The sequence below is a fragment of the Capra hircus genome (assembly GCF_001704415.2).
Source record: "Capra hircus breed San Clemente chromosome X unlocalized genomic scaffold, ASM170441v1, whole genome shotgun sequence".
Taxonomy (NCBI): domain Eukaryota; kingdom Metazoa; phylum Chordata; class Mammalia; order Artiodactyla; family Bovidae; genus Capra; species Capra hircus.
In genome coordinates this window covers 64,146,886-64,157,255 of record NW_017189516.1, presented here as the reverse complement: position 1 = coordinate 64,157,255, position 10,370 = coordinate 64,146,886, and positions in this window count along the sequence as shown.

Here is a 10,370-nt window from a genome sequence, read left to right as displayed (position 1 = left end):
GACTTGGGTGGCTATTTCCTTAGCCATTTTAGGTAGGTTTTCAACTGTTATCTCTTCAAGTATTTTCTCATGGCCTTTGTTTCTGTCTTCTTCTTCTGGGACTCCCATGATTCGAATGTTGGGGCGTTTAACATTGTCCTGGATGTCTCTGAGACTGTCTGCCGGATTCCAGCTCCAGCAGCCAGGGAATCAGCCTGGAGGGATGAGCGGTGTCAGTGAAGAATGATGTCGCCTCTGACTCGAGGTACAGGACTACATGTTTATTTCAAGCATCTGGTCTTCTTTCATACTTTGACAAAAGCATTAGGTCAGAGGTTTGACATTTTCAGTTCCCCCTCACCCAGATTTATTGTCTCATTGTTGCCCTTCAAACAGAGTTCCTGCTTCAGTGATTCTCTCTTTTTTTTCTCTCTTTCTCTCTGGCTATCCCACAGTTTGGGTTGCTATCTCATGTTAGCTTTATTGTCCACAGGGCATTCAGGCCCTGTCCTTGTCCCGAGCATGCAACCCACGCCTCCCTGTTCAGCTCCTGCTCTCTGTTGGCTGACGGAACATCTGGGCTATTTCTCCACTAGGAGTTGTGGTCAGGTGTGTATTCTGTGGGTTGTTGTTGTTGTTGTTTTCTCCCTTCGTGGTTATGTTGTCCTCTGAGTTTCCAAAACTCCACACAGACCTACTGGTGAGAAGGTGTTCTGGTGTTTGGAAGCTTCTCCTTCTTCACAACTCCCTGCCCGGGATGGGTCTGCATTCCTTAACTCTTTTGTCTCTCTTTATGTCTTTTATATTTTGTCCTACCTCCTTCCGAAGAGAAAGGGCTGGCTTTCTGGGTGCCCGGTGTTCTCTGCCAGCATTCAGAAGTTGTTTTGTAGAAGTTGCTCAGCATTCAATTGATCTTTTGATGAATTTGTGGGGGAGAAAGTGGTCTCCTTGTCTTATTCCTCATGCCATCTTAGGAGAGCCCTCTCAGTAGGGAAATCTTAGAGAGAATAACCAATTCTGATTCCATGATGGAACTGTTTCTTTGATTCCATGTTGGAACTGTTTTTTTGACTTCCTTTTCATTTCTGTTGCTCTTATAAGCATACATAATGGCCTGTCTCAGAGGATCCTGCCACTCTGCCCTACTATTTAACTGAAGTGATTTGTTCCGCTCACGGGGAGATAATCTGACCCTTCCTACCTCTGAAAAGAGATGAACACACTCCTTCCAAAGGTTGGCCCTTCCTGGAGATGTTTTACAAGACTGAAGACACTTTTTATTTGACTTCCTCACTGTCTTCCATTCTCTATTCTGCCTTTGGAATTTAGTTCCTCATTGCTTCTCTTCATCTGGCTCTGTATAAGGACCTGACATCCAGACTTTGACAAGATGCTTACTTTGAGCATCTTCTCACTCAGCCAGCTTTCTGAATAAAGTTGTATTCCTTGCCTCAGTATCTTATCTCTTGGATTCATTGGCCTGTCGGTAACACACCTAGAGAGCCTGTGAGCTGTAACTAAAGACCTCCCTATAATGAAACAAAGATTCTGAAACTAAGACCTGATGCAAATAAATAAATAAATATTTTAAAAGAGATTTTTAGGAATACAAGTTACATATGTAAATATTTTCTTTAAAACCAGAGGACTTGTGGTTTGTTATCTTAACTTAAATTCTAACTGCATTGGAACCTTGCTCTTAAATCCGAGAGTGAACCCAGAGATTTTGGTAGCCAAAGTCAATAGCTCCCTTGCACTGTTTAGACAGGAGCTGTGCAATCTAAGGTGTGAAAACAGTGGTTGCAGAGAAAACAGACAAGTAATACAAATTAATAAACTGAGAAAGAGGCTTCATAGTTATAGAAACCTACATAAATTTGAAAAGGGGAAACAAGGAAGATGTACCATCATAGCTTGACATTATTTTTGGGTGGTGACAAGAGTAACATTAGGGTAAGATGTTGTCCTTTTATTTATCATTATATTACCCATATTTTGAGCACTATTAATGAAATAGTTTGTGTCAAAGGCCATATGACTTCCTTTTCATAGAAAGCAACAGGATTTTTTTTTCGCATGAATTACTTTATGAATGTCAAATTTTCTTAAAAAAATTTTTTTTTAAATAGAAGAATTGCTTTACAATGTTCTCACGGTTTCTGTCCACTACAACAGTACAAATGTGCCATAATTATACGTATATCACCTTCCTTTTGAGCCCCCTCCCCTTACTCCATCCCACCCCCTCTAGGTCATGATAGAGTACCTAGTTGGGCTCCCAGTGTTTCAGCAATTTCTCACAGCTACCTATTATCTTCAGGGAAGGAATGGTGACACAGATATAGAGAACCGACTTGTGAACATAGAGAGGGAAGGAGAGAGTTAGACAATTGGAAATAAAAATCAGTATTATCACAACAGTTGCAATAATCTCTTAGAGTAACTCTGTTTAATTTCCCTCCCCTTAGTTCACAGTTAGTTAAGTTTTCCTAAAATTGAGTGGTCTAGGAAACATTCTCACAGGAGGCATGTGGGTTAGAATTAGAAAGGAAACTGCAAGTGTTGGAGGAACAGAGGTAGAGATGGAACGGTTATGATGGGAGGCTATAAGGGGTGTTAGCTGGGATCAAATCCCTGTTGGAAATCATTTGAACTGGGGACTTTTCTGGTGGTCCAATGGTTAGAATTCTGCACTTCCCCCACACTGGATATGGGTTCAATTCCTGGTTGGAGAACTAAGAACCTGCATGCTGCTTGGTGCAGCCAAAATTCACAAACAGACAACAAGCCAAATGATTATCTGGATCAAAGACCAAAAAGAGTAAACAATTTCAGGACATTTTGTGACTTGAAACCCTTCTGCCACACAGATTTCACAGTTAAAAATACAACAGGATAATAACAGGAAAACGTGCGAATAAGAGAGAAAAAATGATATTGCGACCGAAAGAAAAAAACAAAAAGAAAAAAATGGATAATTCTGTTGGGTCCATCTGACCATGAAGGGAAGGGATCAACTGAAGATATGAGCTGAAGATATCCTTGAAATAAGCTCTTCTCAAAGGTCTGACTTCAACCTAAGAGAAGGATTCTGAACTCTGATTTGTTCTGGGAGCAGCCAATACCTGGTCAGTGCTTCAGGGGTTCTTGCTCAGCTGACTTGGGAATCCTGAATCTCACTGTTTTTCCATTTCTAGACTCAGAACAACATCAGTGTTTTAACGTATTTATTGATAAATTAATATCAATGAAGATGAACATAAGTAAATATTTGATTAAAAGATACAAAAAGAACCCCTAAAACAGATTCCTCCTTGTCTTTCAGTGACCTTGAAAGAAAGGAGTTACAGACCTATAAAGTTAGGAAATAGATTTTTTCTATTCAAAATTCTAAAAATTTTAACTGCTATCCTGCTTTCTTGCATGCCTAGAGAAACAACTGAGTCAGTGAGTAAATGCTACATTAGAGATTAGATGAGTAAATGGTGTCTGGAAAAGGAGTAATGGAAATGAATTGTAGACATACCTTCTTCCGATGAGCTTAAAGGGCATTTGAGCAGATTGCCCTCGCAGTTACAAGGAGGAAAGAGCCTGTTTTGGTGCAAAAGCAGGTGGCAAATACTTTGTGTTAACATGTTCCTCAACTCAAGAAATAGAAGACTTTAAAAGAGTCTTAGAAAACAGATCTTCCTTGGCTCACCCACACAGTCAACTTTTACATTTAAATAACAAATTTTAAGCACTCTCTTCCATTTTAAGGAAACAATATAAGAGTGGGGGATATGTACCTTGGACTGCTCATCCCATTTTGAATCTCAGGACACAGAGAAAAATAAATATTGACCTTGAAATATCAGATGTGTACTGCGATTTCTCGCTTATCTGAAAGGTTAAATACCCACAATCTACATAAGTTTCTCTTAAAGCAAATTTCATTATTAAAATAACAGAATGCCAGAAAAACTTGTCTCTGCCAACCGGGATACTGAAGATGACTTCCGTGTAACTGTGTTCACATGAGGAACAACCATTGGTTCATGAGATATCATGCCAGCAGATACAGGCTATAAAAGTGGCAGCAATTTCACATCCTCTCCAACCACTGGGACACCCGCAGCTTCTACAGAAGAAGGACCACGAGAGTCAAAAAGATGAAGATCCTGCTGGTCAGTCTTGTCCTCAGCCTGCTTCTTTCAGCTCAGCAAATTGTCTCACAGGTACCAGGGGTGGTCCAAGCTTTGGAGGAGGTCTAGGGGTGTATGTGTGTGAGTGCCACTTTTGAGGTTTGGTCATATGGATTGCTAAGTCTAGCCATCTCGCTGCAACTCAAAACTGCTCCATTCACTGGCTCTATGCCTGTTGTTATTGATGTCTGTATCACCTCTACCATCTGCTGGTTGGCTCTCATGCATGTTCACTGCTCTTATAAAACAGCAGGAAGCTCACACACCTGTTGGACTGGAGCTCCCACATTTGACAAGACAGCTCAAGTTCAGAAATACCTGAATTCCTTCCCTTCCTTCACTTGGCTTTTCACATGATTTTATATGTAGGCCTGTGTTCATAAAGATAGGTAACTTCTGCCCAAGTGAAAGGGCAGGGAAACTACTGAGGGATGATGTTGGGCAGAATTAAGGGATGGACTGAGACTCATGATAGGATTGTGATGTTAGCTTTCAGGAGAATGGAGAACCCATCACATCGCAGCCAGTAACAAAGAGATCACTGAGAATGGGCCATTCCACATTTACTTCCGTTATGTTGAATTTGATGAAGAAGATGACATAGTAGAGGCTCACTTTTATTTAAAGTTAGTAAAAGTAACCCAGAAGGAAAACACCTATGAACCCCAAGTCTGAGGGAGGGTGTGTCTTCTCTGTCTTCAGCAAGCTCTCTGGATGATGTTGAGAGCATGACGCCCAGATCTGTGGGGCTGAGCAGGGTTTCTGAGCTGGAGGGAGGGCAGGTCCCCTGTGAGCCTCCAGGGAATGTCATAGAATCTTAACTTGGGGGGCGAGGAGTCCCAGAAGTTCCACTGGCATCAATTCACTGAAGAAATGAGGGACACAGCAGCGGGAACAGGCTCGTGTCCTGGAACAACAGTCCCCACCAGGGGCTTGACCCCTTCCTGCAGAATTTGTAAGAGACTGTTCCCACTGAGCCCAGAAGCTGAGGGTGGTGGGGGAGCACACAGTGAGCTCTGCCCTTGGGGTTTCCTTATAGAATATTTCATCACCACTCAATTTACTAAAGCCTCACAGTCCCAAATGAGTGGTGGTACTGGGGTAAAGAACATGCCTGCTAAGGCAGGCCACATAAGATATGTGAGTTTAGTCCCTAGGCTGGGAAGATCCCCTGGAGCAAGGCATGGGAATCTGCTCTAGTATTGTTGCCTGGAGAATCCCATGGACAGAGGTGCCTAGTGAGCTACAGTCCTTGGGGTTACAGAGATGGGTGTGAGTGAGCAACTGAGCACACACACACAGTCCCAAGTACCATTCATGAAGTGTCCACTATACTGCAGACACTTTTTAAGAATATACATGTATGGCAGAATCCAATGCAAGTTTCTTGAGCAATTATCCTCCAAGAAAACAAAAAAAGGAACATGATAACTCAGACATGTATTATCAGGAATGTAATCATTAAGAAAAAAAAACAAAAGATTTATGCTTGAAGAAATTGATTTATAAATATATATTAATAATTATACATTATATATGCATACCTTTGATAGTATAGCATGCATGCTGTGAGTCGCTCAGTTGTGTTAACTCTTTGTAGCACATGGACTGTAGCCTGTGAGTATCCTCTATCCATGGATTTCTCCAGTCAAGAATTCTGGAGTGGGAAGCTATTACCTTCTCCAGGGGATCTTCCTAACCCCAGGTTTGAACCCAAGCCTCCTGGATTGCAGGCTGATTCTTTACCACTCAGCTGAGATTGTATACATACAATCAAATTACAACCACACATACAGAAACTGACTCACAAAAACACACACATGTATATACTATCCCAGGAGATACACATGTGTGGTCACTAATTTTTTAAGAATATCTATTGTCATCCTCTGCCGTTTTTACAATTTTTGTGCCCTGTGTTTAACTTTTTGTGTAGCTGCCCTTCCTGACATTGGCTTTACTGAAGTGCATTTTTATATAAATGCACCTTTGTTGAGGTCTTAATTCAGTGGGCTTTCATGTATCTGTAACTGTTTCATGATTTGCACAGTCAAGAACTTTTGAAGTTCACATTGTTCACAGGTACTAAGGTAATACAAGCACAATCTGGGATGTGATAAAAAAAAATCCTAATTATGCATCACATTTTTGTTATTTTAATCAACCAACCTGAAAGTATGTTTTGTCTTTAAGGTCAAATGGAGAATGCAATAAAAATAACACATCACAGGAGAAAAGCAAGAAAATTTCGTTTTTACTGTTGAATGTAAGCATTAGTGTTTTACTGGGAAGAGTGTGTTCCAGTGGAAATCTTGGTCTCAACTTCCTTCCATTACTCCATACACTTGCATTCTACTCCTACTAACAATTAGAGTTCAAGGACTGGAACGTCTCCGCATGACTGTTACTCAACAAGACCAGAGCCAGACATCCTAGAACGTGAAGCCAAGTGGGCCTTAAGAAGCATTGCTCTGAACAAAGCTAATAGAGCCGGTGACATTCAGCCTGAGCAACTTAGAATCCTAAAAGATATTGCTGTTAAAGCACTGCACTCAGTATGTCAGCAAATTTGGAAACCTGAGCAGTGGCCACAGAACTGCAAAAGGTAGTGTTCGTTTCAATCCCAGAGAACAGCAATGTCAAAGAATGCTCCAACTACCGTACAATTGTGTTAATTTCACATGCTAGTCAGTTCTTGCTCAAAATCCTTCAAGCCAGGCTTCAGTAGCACATGAACCAAGAACTTCCAGGCGGACAAGCTGGGTTTCGAAGATGCAGAAGAACCAGAGATCCAATTGCCAACATCCTCTGGATCATGGAGAAAGTAAGGGAATTCCAGAAAAAAATATTAACTTCTCCTTCATTGATGATGCTGAGAGCAGTTCACAGCGAATCGCCAGAAACTGTGGAAAGTTCTTAAAGAGATGAGGTGGGAGTGTCAGGCCACCTTACTTGTCTCCCGAGAAACCTGTGTGTGGATCAAGAAGCGACAGTGAAAACTGGGTATGGGAAAATGGATTCGTTCCAAATTGCACAAGTATTTCAAAGCTGTAAACTGTCACCCGTCTTACTTAACTTACATGCAGAGGATGTTGCGTGAAATTCCAGGCTAGATGAATCATAAACTAGAATCAAGGTTTACAGGAGAAATATCAACAGCCTCAGATATGCGGATAATACAACTCTAATGGCAGAACGTGAAGAGGAACTAAAGAGCCTCTCAATGAGAGTGAAAGAGGAGACTGAAAAAGCAGGCTTGAAACTTAATATTCAAAAATCAAAGATCATGGCATCTGAAAGGTCCGTAAAGTCAAATCTATGGTTCTTCCAGTAGTCGTGCATAAATGTTGAGAGCTGAACCATGAAGAAGGCTGATTGCTGAAGAATTGATGCTTTTGAACCATGATGCTGGAGAAAACTCTTGGGAGTCCCTTGCACTGCAAGGAGATCAAACCAGTCATCCCTAAAGGAAATCAATCCTGAATATTCATTGGAAGGACTGCTGCTGAAGCTGAAGCTCCAGTTCTTTGGCCACCAGATGTGAAGAGCCAACACACTGGAAAAGAGCCTGATGCTGTAAATGACTGACTGCAGGCGGAAAGGGGATGACAAAGGATGAGATAGTTACATAGCGTCACTGACTCAATGGACATGAATTTAAGGAAACTGGGATTCAGTGGAGGATAGAGGAGCCTGGGGTGATACAGTCCATGAGGTTGCAAAGATTCAGTGTGACTTGGTGACTGAACAACAAGAACAATAAGACTGAGCATGGGTGTAGAATTTGTATTTTGTATGGTTCTCACAGAAAGTTTACAACAGCTTTATGAACTGATGGCACTTGAGTCCATCTTGAGTTTTCACATCAGCATCATTCACTTTTTAAAAACCATCTTGGAACATCCTAATCCACCCAAGGTATGGTGGAAGAATTTAAATCCAAGGAAATTATGCTGATTTCAATGATAAAAAAACAGATTTCTGTTAAAAGCAATGTGGGTACTGGCTAAGATTTCTATTCTTAAGTTCTTCATGAGGGCTCTAACCAACATTCCTAATGTTAAATGGCCTAAGAGGTATTTTTGATTAAAATTAGAATATATCCGTATATGATCATAATCCTACCTCATGCTGTTTAAAACACTTGTTGGGGATGACCTGGTGGTTCAGTGGATAAGAATCAGTCTCTTAGTGAAGGACACATGGGTTGGATCCCTGGTCCAGGAAGATCCCACCCACCGTGGGGCAACTAACCCCATGTGCCACCATGCTGGGGTCCAGCCTCAGCAGAGTCCAGGGATACCCTCAGGATGAACGGCATTGGCAAAAGAATGACACGGGGAGACCAAGCTTCGGTGAACGAGGCCCGTAACTTTATTTTCAAAAGGGCTTTTATACCCTCACTTGTACACAGAGGAAAATGAAAGATGTGAGGTCATGCAGAGTCAGCTCAAACATTCCAGCAGTTTTGCCCTTATCAAAACCAGGATTTTTTTCTGCATACCTTTCCCATAAAAAAGGGTCTTATGTTGTGTACATTATCTTCTGGCCTTGGAGGCCTGTTGACATTTTATGACCCTTTTTTGATAAAGGTCAACCAGAAAACTTGTTTTCCCTTGAAGTGTTTTTTCTTTATACCTCTAATCTGTGTCAGCCTCAGAAAGTACTAAACAGAGTTACATTCTCATGGACCAAAGGTGCAGTGGGCTACAACAAAAAAAGAACTTATTAGCTCAAAGGTCTGATGTGGTTAATGCCAAGGCTACTACTTGTTTTTCTTACATTCTAACTATATTAACTAAGGCACTCCCAGGCACACAATGGATAAGGGATATGGGAACTTGGCAGCAGGCATTGGCTCAACAATGAAACCCTCCACCAGTATTATTTTAATACAACTTTTTCACCCCTCAAAGGGCTCTGTATTTTTAGAATGCTTAGGCTTCCCATGTCATGGTTTGTGAACAATCATATGTGTAGTTGCAAGAATCTGGATAAACCTGCCAAGCAAGCTAGAATGCTAACGAGGGTGGGTGGGGGGTTGAATTGAAATGCTCCTTTCACGCCCAGGAGACTTATCAGCTAGAGCCCTAAGTTGATTTTCTCCAGAGAAAGGTGGTTGGGGATAGCCCCCTGTTAATGTCAGAAGAGTTGGTGAAAGGCATAATATAGTGTACAGTAGACAGACAGATTTTGGTTTGGGGTTGATGCTCGAGCAGGTCCAGGGAGTCCCTTGAGTCCTGATCTGCCTTGCCTGCCAGGTCGCTTCCACATGACCTTGTCACGGGTGGGATCTCCCGTGCTGGCTCCCGGCACCACGACTACTGAGCGGGCCCTCTAGAGCTTGCAGGCTGCACCTACTGACCCTACACACCCTAGAGTCTGTGCTTCACAACAGAGAAGACAGTAAGAAGCCTGGGCACCACGTCTAGAGAGTAGTCTCCCATCACCACGAGCAGACAAAGTCCAAAGAGAGTGGCGAAGACTGAAAGCAGCCCTCCTCAAATAAATAAACTGTAAAAAGAAAATCTGTCGCATGCACTAGGACACAGGTTCTAGAAAGCATCTTAGCAAGACAGCAGGGAGTGAGTGGTTAACTCTAAGAAAAGGTGGGAATGAGGAAATGTCTTGCCCACTTCCTTTGCTGTCATAACCACAGGGTATCTACGGACTGCAACACACATCAATATTGCACAAAGTGTTCTTAGTGCCCTCAATCTTGTCACCATACATCTAACTGACAAGACATTAAGGTAGGGTTCTGTGTATGGATCTTTTCTCTCTCTCTCACAGATGCGGGTCAAAATGAAGTTCAAATTCCTCACGTGTCCGAGAACAGTTTCACAGGATATGTGAAAAATGTGGATGAAGAAGGAAAGGAGACTGACTTGGTTGGAATAATTGGTATGTATGGCATCCTAACTTGGAGAAAGGAATGGCTACCCACTCTAGGATTCTGGCCTGGAGAAACCCATGGAAAGAGGAGCCTGGCAGGCTACAGTTTGTGGGGTTGCAAGAGTGTGACACGACCGAGCAATTTACACACACACACACACACACACACACACACACACACAGCATCCTAAAATTCCCATTGTCTCGGTCATGGAACATGTGCACAGTCAGTAGTTTCATTTAGAAAATCCGGAGTTGTTGACAATATTCATTGTACAAAGTCTGCGTATTTATGTTCACTGAGTTAAGGAT